Here is a 10,825-nt window from a genome sequence, read left to right as displayed (position 1 = left end):
TGCTTATACCTATATGTACATAATGCCTGTTGGATGATGTTTGGATGCTGACTGGCTGGTAGTGATGATGACGGTAATGGAAAATGGGGTACAAGGGTGGTTGTGCTGGATTGGTTGGTAATATGTGGATGTTTCATCTTCTGCTAGCAGGTGTGTTCCGAGAGCGCCTTACCTACCACTCCAACTGTTGAAGTTTAAGTCGTCGCTATCGCCACCAATGTTAGCTGTCGAAAAGTGGGAAAAGTGCTTTCCTTCTTCGTTGGATGGTTTGCTACCAGTAGCGGTGGGCGAGGTTAAATGCGTCTCCAAGGAATGCCTCCATCAGGTATATTTAAGTCTTTATTCTTTCTAGCCTGTTTAGTGAAATTTGTGGAAGGGTGAAACCAGTACAAAACATGTCGTTGAGTCTGAATGAAATACTTGTCTTAGTAATTATATTGCACTACAAGCGGTTAGAAGCAAATACATGTGCCAATCTTTAATGTGATGTGTGATGCATACTTCACGGAGAATAAGTTGTCGTAATTATTAGGCGATTGCAATATTTCATCTCAAACGACTATGCAGGATTAACTGATGCTTCCAGGCACCTTATGTCCCAAAGATGCAGTTTATACCGATTCTTACTTCTAGTGGATGCAGACGATGCACAGTGATGCGAGGGCGGAAAAAAGTCGAAAAATCAACTTACGTATTTTGATTCAAATGTATTTTTTCATTTTTTCTCGACATTTGAATAGTCTATTTTCAAAATTTGGTGCTGATTGAACGAAAATTGATTTTTTTCCAGAGCTTTAAAGTGGGTGTAAATCATACTTGAAATTTATGCTCCCATATAAAATGTATGGAAAAACAAAAACAAACTTCCTCTAAGTTTTCAAATATGAGCACACATTTGTACACATTTGACGCTATATTCATTTTGAAGATTTTTTTGTCAGCTTTCAGAAAACCTAGGGGTTATTTTGCGCAAACTTGCGCAACATATGTTTTTCGGCAATGAAACAACTAGAAAGCCCTTATGTTGAATGACATTTGACCTCCTGCTTATAGTTAGCGTATTGCTTTACTTATTTTGAGAATAAAAGGAGATACATGTATATCTTCAAATTGTTACGATTGTATTGCTTCCATTTCTTATCTTTAATCATTCCACTTTTTATTTTCAAGGCTCAGACGTCATGAAGCTTTACGGAGCCATGAAAGCAACTCATACATAGACGAGAGGTCAATGGGAAAACATCTTTATATCTAAATTATTTCCAACATTTTCTCAAATTCTACATTAAAGAAGTTTCTATTCATTTGTATCGGCTCAGCTACCATAGCACATAACAGAGCCGATGTTTGTTGTAGAATGTTAACATTTTTATGTGAGAAAAGTATTTTAGTTATTGTAGTCTGTGTTCGATTTATGACCGTTCCAGAATATTTTCGTATTTAAAATTTCAATTGCGATGGTGTCCCTTTGGGCCCTGTTTCTTGATTTTCTCGAAGTAAAAAGGACCAATTTTAATTAGAAAGCATGAAATGACCCTAATATTCAAATCCGATCTTTTGATTGGTTGGCATGAATTTATCAACAAGCAAAAGTTTGATATTCACGCAAAACGTAACGCGCGGAATGTGTCAAACGCCAAAAAAAAAGGTAAATTGGCATAGACAATTTTCAGTAAATAACTACGGAAGTCTTTAAAGAACTTTAATTGAAGCTGATGAGCAGATTTTGTTGAAGCTGGGACGTTACGCCAATAAATAGAAGGAAGTTGTTTTTATCGAAATTGTAAACCCACGTATCTAAAATGAAAAAAAAAATACTTGAACTTATTAATCCATGTTAAATATATCAGGTTTTGTAATTGTTTGCATTACACACTTTTGGTAAACTTTTTTTTGTCCTGTGTGAGTAATTACGTGTTTTTGTTTTTCTATAGGATATTTTGCCTAATTCAGATAGATCCTAATTTTCGCCACTTCCTCAAGCATTAACCAATAACTCTATGCTCTGGCTTATTTTACCGGTAACTGTTCGAAAAATATTTCTTTACAATATTTTTTTAGTATTGATTCAACATTTTTTTGTGTTCATGAATTTTAGAAATTTATGGAAAATACAAATAAATACATAACTAAGTACTGGTACGAAATTGTTTTAGTTGGTTCAAAAGTGTAACGGTCAAACGAACTGGTTCTTCTGATCATTTAGGAGAACTTCATATAGGAGAACTTCAACGTTTCTCAAACTGAACAATAATTTATTTTAACCGGTTCATAACTAAGTTGGTTTTAGCCAGTTTGCAAAGTTATTTAGTTTTGTTGATCTGTCATTGAACAGGCGGAACTTTTTAATTCTTTTCAAAAGTTTATCGGATTAGTGAACCGGCTTTCCTTATCACTTATTTTGGTCCTATGTTTACTCGTTCATAAAAATAAATTAACAATTATCAAGCTGGACAGCAAAATTAATTAACCGGTTCATAAATTATTGTTTTTTATTAACCGGGTCTCAAAATTATCTTTTTTTTTTGTTGAATGAGCATCCATTTACTAGTGGGATGAATTTCTTGATTTTACCGGATCGAAAATAATGCATTCTCCACTTGTTTATCATCATAATGTATAGAACATCAGCATAATACCAGTTGTACGAAATCCTTGATTTTACCGGTTCAAAAGTGAACCGGTTGAGCAAACCGGTTCGCAAAATAAAACATTTTATTCGTGTTTAATTTCTCATGAAAATAAATTATAAAACAAAATAACGATTTCTAATCGGAATTATAAAATATTTTTTACCGGTTCAAAAATGAATCGGTAAAATGAACCGGTTCGGCGAAATGAACATTTCTATTGTACTATTGGCTTCTCACTCAAAAAAAAATCTGTTATCTCCATTGGTTCCCTTTTGGACGTTGGAGGGTAAAAAACTTTCCCAAATTGTCCACTTCCCCAGGGGAACCAGGATTCCGGAACGGTCCTGAAAGTGGCCAATGTGGCCCATAGGAAGTCAACATGACTTCTAGTTAACTTATTCTAATAAATAATAAAGTTTTTATAAGCTTTGAACGAATATCATGCATGTTACGACTTTTTGCCACCTTTTGTATGGAGCCGCATCACTGTGCGATGTGGTGAACAAGAGTGATTTTCCTTTTGCTGAAATTCGTTCACTTAATGTGACCCATAGGAGCACGGCCGGAGAACGGCACTACCGACCAGGTGGCGTAGGTTGGCGTGGACATGCTAGGCGGTTGGCAAAGGGGATGTTAACATGCCAGTGATCTTTTGGGAAAACGCTGAACTTGATGGAATGAGTGTTAATGTGGTACGCCTCGTAGTTTAATGTTTGGGGATGGTTTAACATATCATCCAATTATCCACTGCTGAATGTATTTTTCCTTGTATTTTTTAAAGTATCCCTTCCCACGTTGGCCTTATATGGTAATCCTAGTGTTCGAAGTAAGACTTCTGTAGAATTCACGTGTCATATAACTGGTATAATAATGTCGGTTGATGTGATTACCTTGAGCTCAAAAGATGATAGAAGAATATGAGAGAGATTCACAGCAAGTCGGTCTGAATTTAGAATCATCCATTTCTCCGACTGATTCGCTTGAAGGAGAGCAATGTTTGTTTGGCAAGCATGGAGTTTTTTTGCCAGGCGCTATGTTGTGTTGTGCTGTGCGTTGTTATCATCTTGTGCGAGTAGCACAAGCAATTCAATTAAGTTTGCCTTCCGGAGATCAGGTATGCTCGAGAGCCATGACCTTGCTGGTGCGGAATGGAAACTAATTGTTGTTATTTTCTGCACTGCTCTAATAATGATTGAGAGAACTGCACTTCAATGCATGTTTGCTAGGTTGCCGAACGCTGTTTTGTTGCTGTGTCGGGTAAAGAAAAAAGAGCAGTTGTTTTTTTTAAATTGAATGTTTCTCGATTTCCTATGGCTTGGAGTATCCTTATACCTACCGAATGATAAACAAAGGAAAGAAATGTTCAATGTCACAGGTAATATGAGTCGAAAAAAAAAACTCTATCCCTATGGGGCCATTACAACTACAAGATGATGAAGAATCAGTATCATGTAGCATTAGATGCAGCATTAGAAAAGCGTGCGGTCACGAAGCGAAGCATTGTCACAGAGGCACACATTCGCCTTCATTCGGGAAATTTGTGCCGAAATATGGTGCAACCTATCAAATTTTCGAACTTTTGGGATTGCGCTATCGATAAAAAAAAGTTGTTGAATCGCATACCGGGCAGATTAATGGGGCACATCAACCAAACCAGTGCTGTTGTTGGTAAAATCAGAGCTGGTTACTCAAGGTTTCAAGGGTTCGGGTCGGCGCTCCTATTCTGAGAAGCGCCTTGGAAATCACTGCAGTATTACGCCATAAGAATTTTTTTTGGATGGTTTCCACCTAATATGAATGATAATTTTTCAGTTAAAAAAAATACACCATCCAGTATTAGTTCTTGCCTAACCATAAGAAAAAAAGTCAATATTCTCATACATGATGAATTTGTATAACCACCATTTCATATCAATTGCTTGTAAATTTTGAGGCTGTTTTTACAAAGTGCATAGGGCAGTCAAAACGGTGAGCCGATAAGGAGAGCGTCCAACATAGCTCTGGTATTCATAAGTTCCTACCTCATGCTTCTACGGGTCAAGCGATGACAATGACCGCCAGCTAAGAGCTGTGTGCTTAGCTGGTAGTGCAGCCTGTGCACTGCTGTCCTTCTGACTTCAGGTAGATTGAGGAGGTACGACCCGAGCGTCTGTTCACCAAGGAGGCGCGGCTCAAACAGCGTCTGTTCTGGCATCCAGCGGCTGAGTAAGAAACGCTGCACCACGCCCAGCTAGATCCAAGGTGGTAACCCCATCAGCGTGGTCGTCCCAGTGTTGGTTTAACCCATTAACGCCCGAATTATGCCACAATCACAGTAGATGTCTGATTTTTTCTGGAGTACCTCAACCCCATAAAAGAAAGTTATTGCAGTCATTCAAACGGAAATCTACGGTGAAATTTTCGTTTTAATACACAGTGGGGCATATGCACGTGAAACGTTGAACAAATATTTTTTTTATTTTTTTTTGCGCAGCTACCTTATTTCTATGAGCCATGTAAATCTATTTTAGATGACTGATCATAGTTGATATTCTCCTAATACAAAAAGTTACAGTTTGAAATGTTCCAGAAATTAATTACATTAGTAATAACTAAAACAATCTACTAGTAGCTTATCAATGGATAGTTTTCAACAGTTTTTAGGCATTTCAATATGCATCATTCTAATAATTTTTTATATATAATGGGTTGATATTCGGCATTCTAGTAATATATCCTGCCCACCGTGTCCTTCTGGCTTTGAGAGCACGTGGCTCACCCTCTCCCGGCACACACCGTTATCTAGTACAGAGCGAAAGATTACCATAGCACTCGTCATGCGAAAACTTCAAATATTTGCAATTGTTCTTTGAGCTTGGTTTACGTTTCATTTTTAAAAAGGACCACCTTATGAGCGTTCTGCTCATCTCATTCTCCCGCGCAGAGCTATGGAAAATCATGGACGAAAACGGCTTTCCTAGGAAGCTGACTAGACTGATATTGCTGTGTGCATTCGAAACGCAAATATCATATGCAGGAACACCAAATGCGGTAAGATTTTCTAACAAGTAACCCGATGTCAGTGGGAGCATTTACATCCTAGGTTGGCGGTGGTTTTGGATATGGTTGCTAATTTGCCTTTGGTAACACTGTGTTACCGCGTTTGAAGCGCATTTGGGCACCGTTTGCCTCTTGAACGCACACATCAATAAAAGCAATGATGGAGGGTGTGCAAAACTGCGTAAGGGTTTCGGGTGAACTATCCAGTTCATTCGAATCTCGCCGGGGACTGCGACAAGGTGATCTACTCTCATGCCTACTCTTCAACATCGCTCTGGAAGGTGTGATGCGACGAGCCGGGCTCAACAGCCGGGGAACGATTTTCACAAAATCCGGTCAATTTGTGTGCTTTGCGGACGACATGGACATTATTGCCAGAACATTTGGAACGGTGGCAGAGCTGTACACCTGCCTGAAACGCGAAGCAGCACAGGTCGGACTGGTGGTGAATGTCTCAAAAACAAAGTACATGCTGGTAGGCGGAACCGAACACGACCGGATCTGTCTGGATAGTAATGTTACGATATTTAGGCGGGGAAATCTTCGAGGTGGTGGAGGAATTCGTCTACCTCGGATCTTTACTGACGGCTGACAACAACGTAAGCCGTGAAATTCGGAGATGCATCATCAGCGGTAGTCGGGCCTACTACGGGCTCCACAAGAAACTGCGGTCGAAAAAGATTCACCCACGCACCAAATGCACCATGTACAAAACGCTAATACGACCGGTGATCCTCTACGGACACGAGACATGGACCATGCTCGAGGAGGACCTGCAAGAACTCGGAGTTTTCGAGCGACGCGTGCTAAGGACGATCTTCGGCGGGGTGCAGGAAAACAGTGTGTGGCGGAGAAGGATGAAACAACGAGCTCGCTGCACTTTACGGCGAACCCAGCATCCATAAGGTGGCCAAAGCCGGAAGGATATGATGGGCAGGGCATGTTGCAAGAATGTCGGACAACTTGTCTGCAAAGTTGGTGTTCGCGACAGATCCGGTTGGCACAAGAAGGCGTGGAGCGCAGAGAGCACGATGGGCGGATCAGGTGGAGCGTGACTTGGCGAGCATCGAGCGTGACCGTGGATGGAAAACGGCAGTCACGAACCGTGTATTATGGAGAAATATTGTTGATTCAGTTTTATCTTGAACTTGTTGTTATACTGAATAAATGAATGAAATGAATCAACATCTCATTCTCATCTATCTCAGCTTCTTCCGAAGCTCACAGTAGAAACAATTTCCACTGATGATGCGTGATCGTATTTTTCGGATCACGTAATTTACAGCTGTGGTTATATGGACCAGAGTCCTTTATGTAGTTCTTTTCTCGAGATACACAAGTTCAAAATTTCTAAGAATCATTGAAGCCGCCTAACGGGAATTACGTTATCATTAGTTCAAGTTGATAACTAATTATACTATACAATATTTTGTTCAGTATTATATTTAGTGAAATGAGACGGCTGTTTGATACCTAGCTGGTTTTGTTATCAATCAGTAGCCATGCAGTTCAATTTCATCGTAAAAACTACTTTATCAATATTTGTTCAGAATTTTTAGAGCCCACTTGCGCCACCTAGCGGGCAAACCTACAAACAACTAGTTCACTATTAGATAGCTCTTGATGTCCTGATCGACCTTGTCGAAGTCAAAATACTTCTATGTAGTCTGATTCTCGAGATACAGAAGTTCAGAATGTTTAGAGCTTACTAGCGCCACCTAACGGATGAACCCAGAACAAACTAGATCACTATCCGTTAGCCCTTGATGTACTGATCAATTTTGCCGACGACGGAATTCTGCTATATAGCCTGATTTTCGAGATACAGAAGTTCAGAATTTGTAGGGCTCACTAGCGCCACCTAGCGGATAAACCTAAAATGAACTAGTTAACTATCCATTAGCCCTTGATGTTCTGATAAACTTTGCTGAAGACTAAATTTTTCTATGAAGCCTGATTTTCGAGTTTCAGCAGCTAAGAATTTTTAAAACTCACTAGCGCTACCTAGCGGAAAAACCTTTAACCAACTAGTTAACTATCGGATAGCTCTTGATGTCCTGATCAACTTTGCCGAAGACAGAATTCTTCTATGTACTCTGGTTGTTGAGAAACAGAAGTTAAGAATTTCTATGACTCGCTAGCGCCACCTAGTGGATAAACCTAGAACCAACTAGTTCAGTATCGGATAGCTCATGATGTCCTGATCGACTTTGTCGAAGACGAAATTTTGAAATTCTTCTATATAGTCTGATTCTCGAGATACAGATGTCTGGAATTTTTAGGGCTCACTAACGCCACCTAGCAGATAAACGTTGAACCAACTAGTGCGCTATCGAGTAGCTCTTGATGTCCTGATCAACTTTGCCGAAGGCGAAATTCTTCTATGTAGTCTGATTCTCGAGATACAGAAGTTCAGAATTTTTAGAGCCCACTTGCGCCACCTAGTGGACAAACCTGCAATCAACTAGTTCACTATCGGATAGCTGTTGATGTCCTGGTCGAGATTGCCGAAGACAGAATACTTCTATGTAGTCGGATTCTCGAGATACAGAGGTTTAAATTTTTTTGGACTCACTAGCCACCTAACGGTTAAGCCCAGCTCACTATCGGATAGCTATTGATGTCCTGATCAACCTTGCCGCTAGTCAGATTCTCGAGATATAGAGTTTTAAATTTTTAAAGACTCACTAGCGCCACCTAACGGATAAACCTAGAACGAACTAGTTCACTATCGGATAGCTATTGATGTCCTGGTCAACCTTGCCGAAGACGAAATTCTTCTATGTAATCAGATTCTCGAGACACAGAGGTTTAAATTTTTTAGGACTCACTAGCGCCACCTAACGGATAAACCTAGAACCTATTAGATCACTATCAGATAGCTCTTGATGTCCTGATCAACTTTGTTGAATATATTTTTTTTCTATGTAGTCTGATTCTCAAGATACGAAGGCGACAGTATTAGCAATGTCTGTTGACGAAACACCTGTCAAAGCACAATGTTTCGTGATCACTAGTGCCACCTACTGGAGCGAATACGTACTAAATTACGTACAATCGAAGAGTCCTCGATCTTCTCAACAACTTTGCTGAAGACACCAGCCTTCCAAAATGCTTCATTTCTCCACAGTTATCGCAAGAGTTACTGATCTATAAATAGATCACTGGGCGTTCGAGGCATCTGATCTATAAATAGATCACTGGGCGGAAATGGGTTAACAGAACTGGCACGATGGCCCTCCGGCGAGACAGTAGTGTTGGCGTAGGCCCAATAAGCCACCCGTAAAAATCCCCATTGCGAATAAGATAGGAGAAAATACGACTCGATACAATCGGCAAAGACCCACGCGACGAAATAAGGACTACGATTGGAAACTTGGAACATGGAACTGCAAGTCACTAGGTTTCGGAGGATGTGACAGGATAACCTACGACGAACTACATCCCCGCAACTTCGACATCGTGGCGTTGCAGGAATTTTGTTGGACTGGACAGAAAGTGTGGAAAAGCGGGCATCGAGCGGCTACCTTCTACCAAAGCTGTGGCACCACCAATGAACTGGGAACAGGATTTATGGTGTTGGGCAAGATGCGACAACGTGTGATCGGGTGGCAGCCGATCAATACAAGGATGTGCATGTTAAGAGTTAGGGGCCGTTTCTTCAACTACAGCATCATCAACGTCCACTGTCCACATGAAGGGAAACCCGATGACGAGAAAGAAGCGCAGTTAGAGCAAACGTACGATGGTTGCTCGCCGCGTGACGTGAAAATCGTTGTCGGTGACATGAACGCGCAGGTAGGAAGGGAGGAAATGTACAGACCAGTAAATCGGGCGAAACAGCCTGCACGCCGTATCGAATGATAACGGCCAGCGATGCGTAAACTTTGCAGCCTCCCGTGGTATGGTAGTCCGAAGCACCTTCTTCCCCCGCAAAGATATCCACAAAGCCACATGGAGATCACCCGACCATCAAACAGAAAACCAAATCGACCACGTTCTAATCGACGGTAAATTCTTCTCAGATATAACCAACGTCCGCACATACCGCAGTGCGAATATAGATTCGGATCACTACTTAGTCGCTGTATGCATGCGCTCAAAACTTTCGACAGTTATCACCACGCGTCGAAGTCGAACGCCGCGGCTCAACATCGAGCAACTTCGTAACGTAGAAGTGGCTCAAGACTACGCGCAGCAGTTAGCAGTGGCCCTACCAACGGAAGAGCAGCTTGGCGCAGCTACACTTGAAGATGGCTGGAGGGACATCCGATCCGCCATAGGTAGTACCTCGGCTACAGCACTAGGTTTCGCGACTCCGAATCACAGAAACGACTGGTACGACGGCGAATGTGAACAGTTGAAAAACGAAAAGAATGCAGTATGGGCGAAAATGCTGCAACATCGTACGAGAGCGAATGAGGCACGTTACAGACAGGCGCGGATCAGGCAGAACTCAGTCTTCCGGATGAAGAAGTGCCAGCAGGAAGAACGAGATCGCGAAGGAGACACGAAAGTTCTGTGACAGTTGAACCGCTCGCGCAGAGGCTTTTTGCCGCAAGCCGACATGTGCCGAGATAATCACGGGAATATTCTCACGAGCGAGCGTGAGGTGATCGAGAGGTGGCGGCAGCATTACGATGAGCACCTCAATGGCGACGTTACAAGTACCGAAGGTGGCGTAGTAACAGATCAAGGAGTATGTGCACAGGACGAAAGACTTCCGGCCCCTGACCTCCAAGAGATTGAAAAGGAGGTTGACCGGTTGAAAAACAACAAAGCCGCTGGAGCAGATCAACAACCAAGCGGGCTTCTAAAATACGGTGGAGAAGCACTGGTGAGAGCACTACACTGGGTCATTACCAAGATTTGGGAGGAGGAAGTATTACCGGACGGAGGAATGGATGGAAGGTATCGTGTGTCCCATCTACAAAAAGGGCGACAAGTTGGATTGCGGGAACTACCACGCGATAACACTACTGAGCGCTGCCTACAAGAAACTCTCTCAAATTTTATGCCACCATCTATCACCGATTGCAAGAGAGTTCGTGGGGCAATATCAGGCTGGATTCATGGGTGATATAACTTAGGGGTTCGCATGCAACCTACCTTAACCTCAGGGGCTGCCTACTCTGCCGTTCGAGATGATATTG

At 41.7% G+C, this 10,825-nt stretch overlaps 1 long non-coding RNA gene across 1 annotated transcript; it reads right to left on the bottom strand.

Moving 5' to 3' along the window:
* Nucleotides 1–7,961: 7,961 nt before the first annotated feature.
* Nucleotides 7,962–10,002, bottom strand: LOC134289421 (uncharacterized). Its single transcript, XR_009998512.1, has 2 exons — nt 8,432–10,002; nt 7,962–8,306 (listed from the first exon to the last, which is right to left on the bottom strand). It is a non-coding gene; the product is annotated as an uncharacterized LOC134289421 (long non-coding RNA).
* Between the last annotated feature and the right edge of the window lie 823 nt (nt 10,003–10,825).

The sequence above is a fragment of the Aedes albopictus genome, chromosome 3 (genome assembly GCF_035046485.1).
Source record: "Aedes albopictus strain Foshan chromosome 3, AalbF5, whole genome shotgun sequence".
Classification (NCBI taxonomy): domain Eukaryota; kingdom Metazoa; phylum Arthropoda; class Insecta; order Diptera; family Culicidae; genus Aedes; species Aedes albopictus.
The sequence above is the reverse complement of the archived record's forward strand: the minus strand, read 5'-3'. Positions and strand labels throughout refer to the sequence as shown.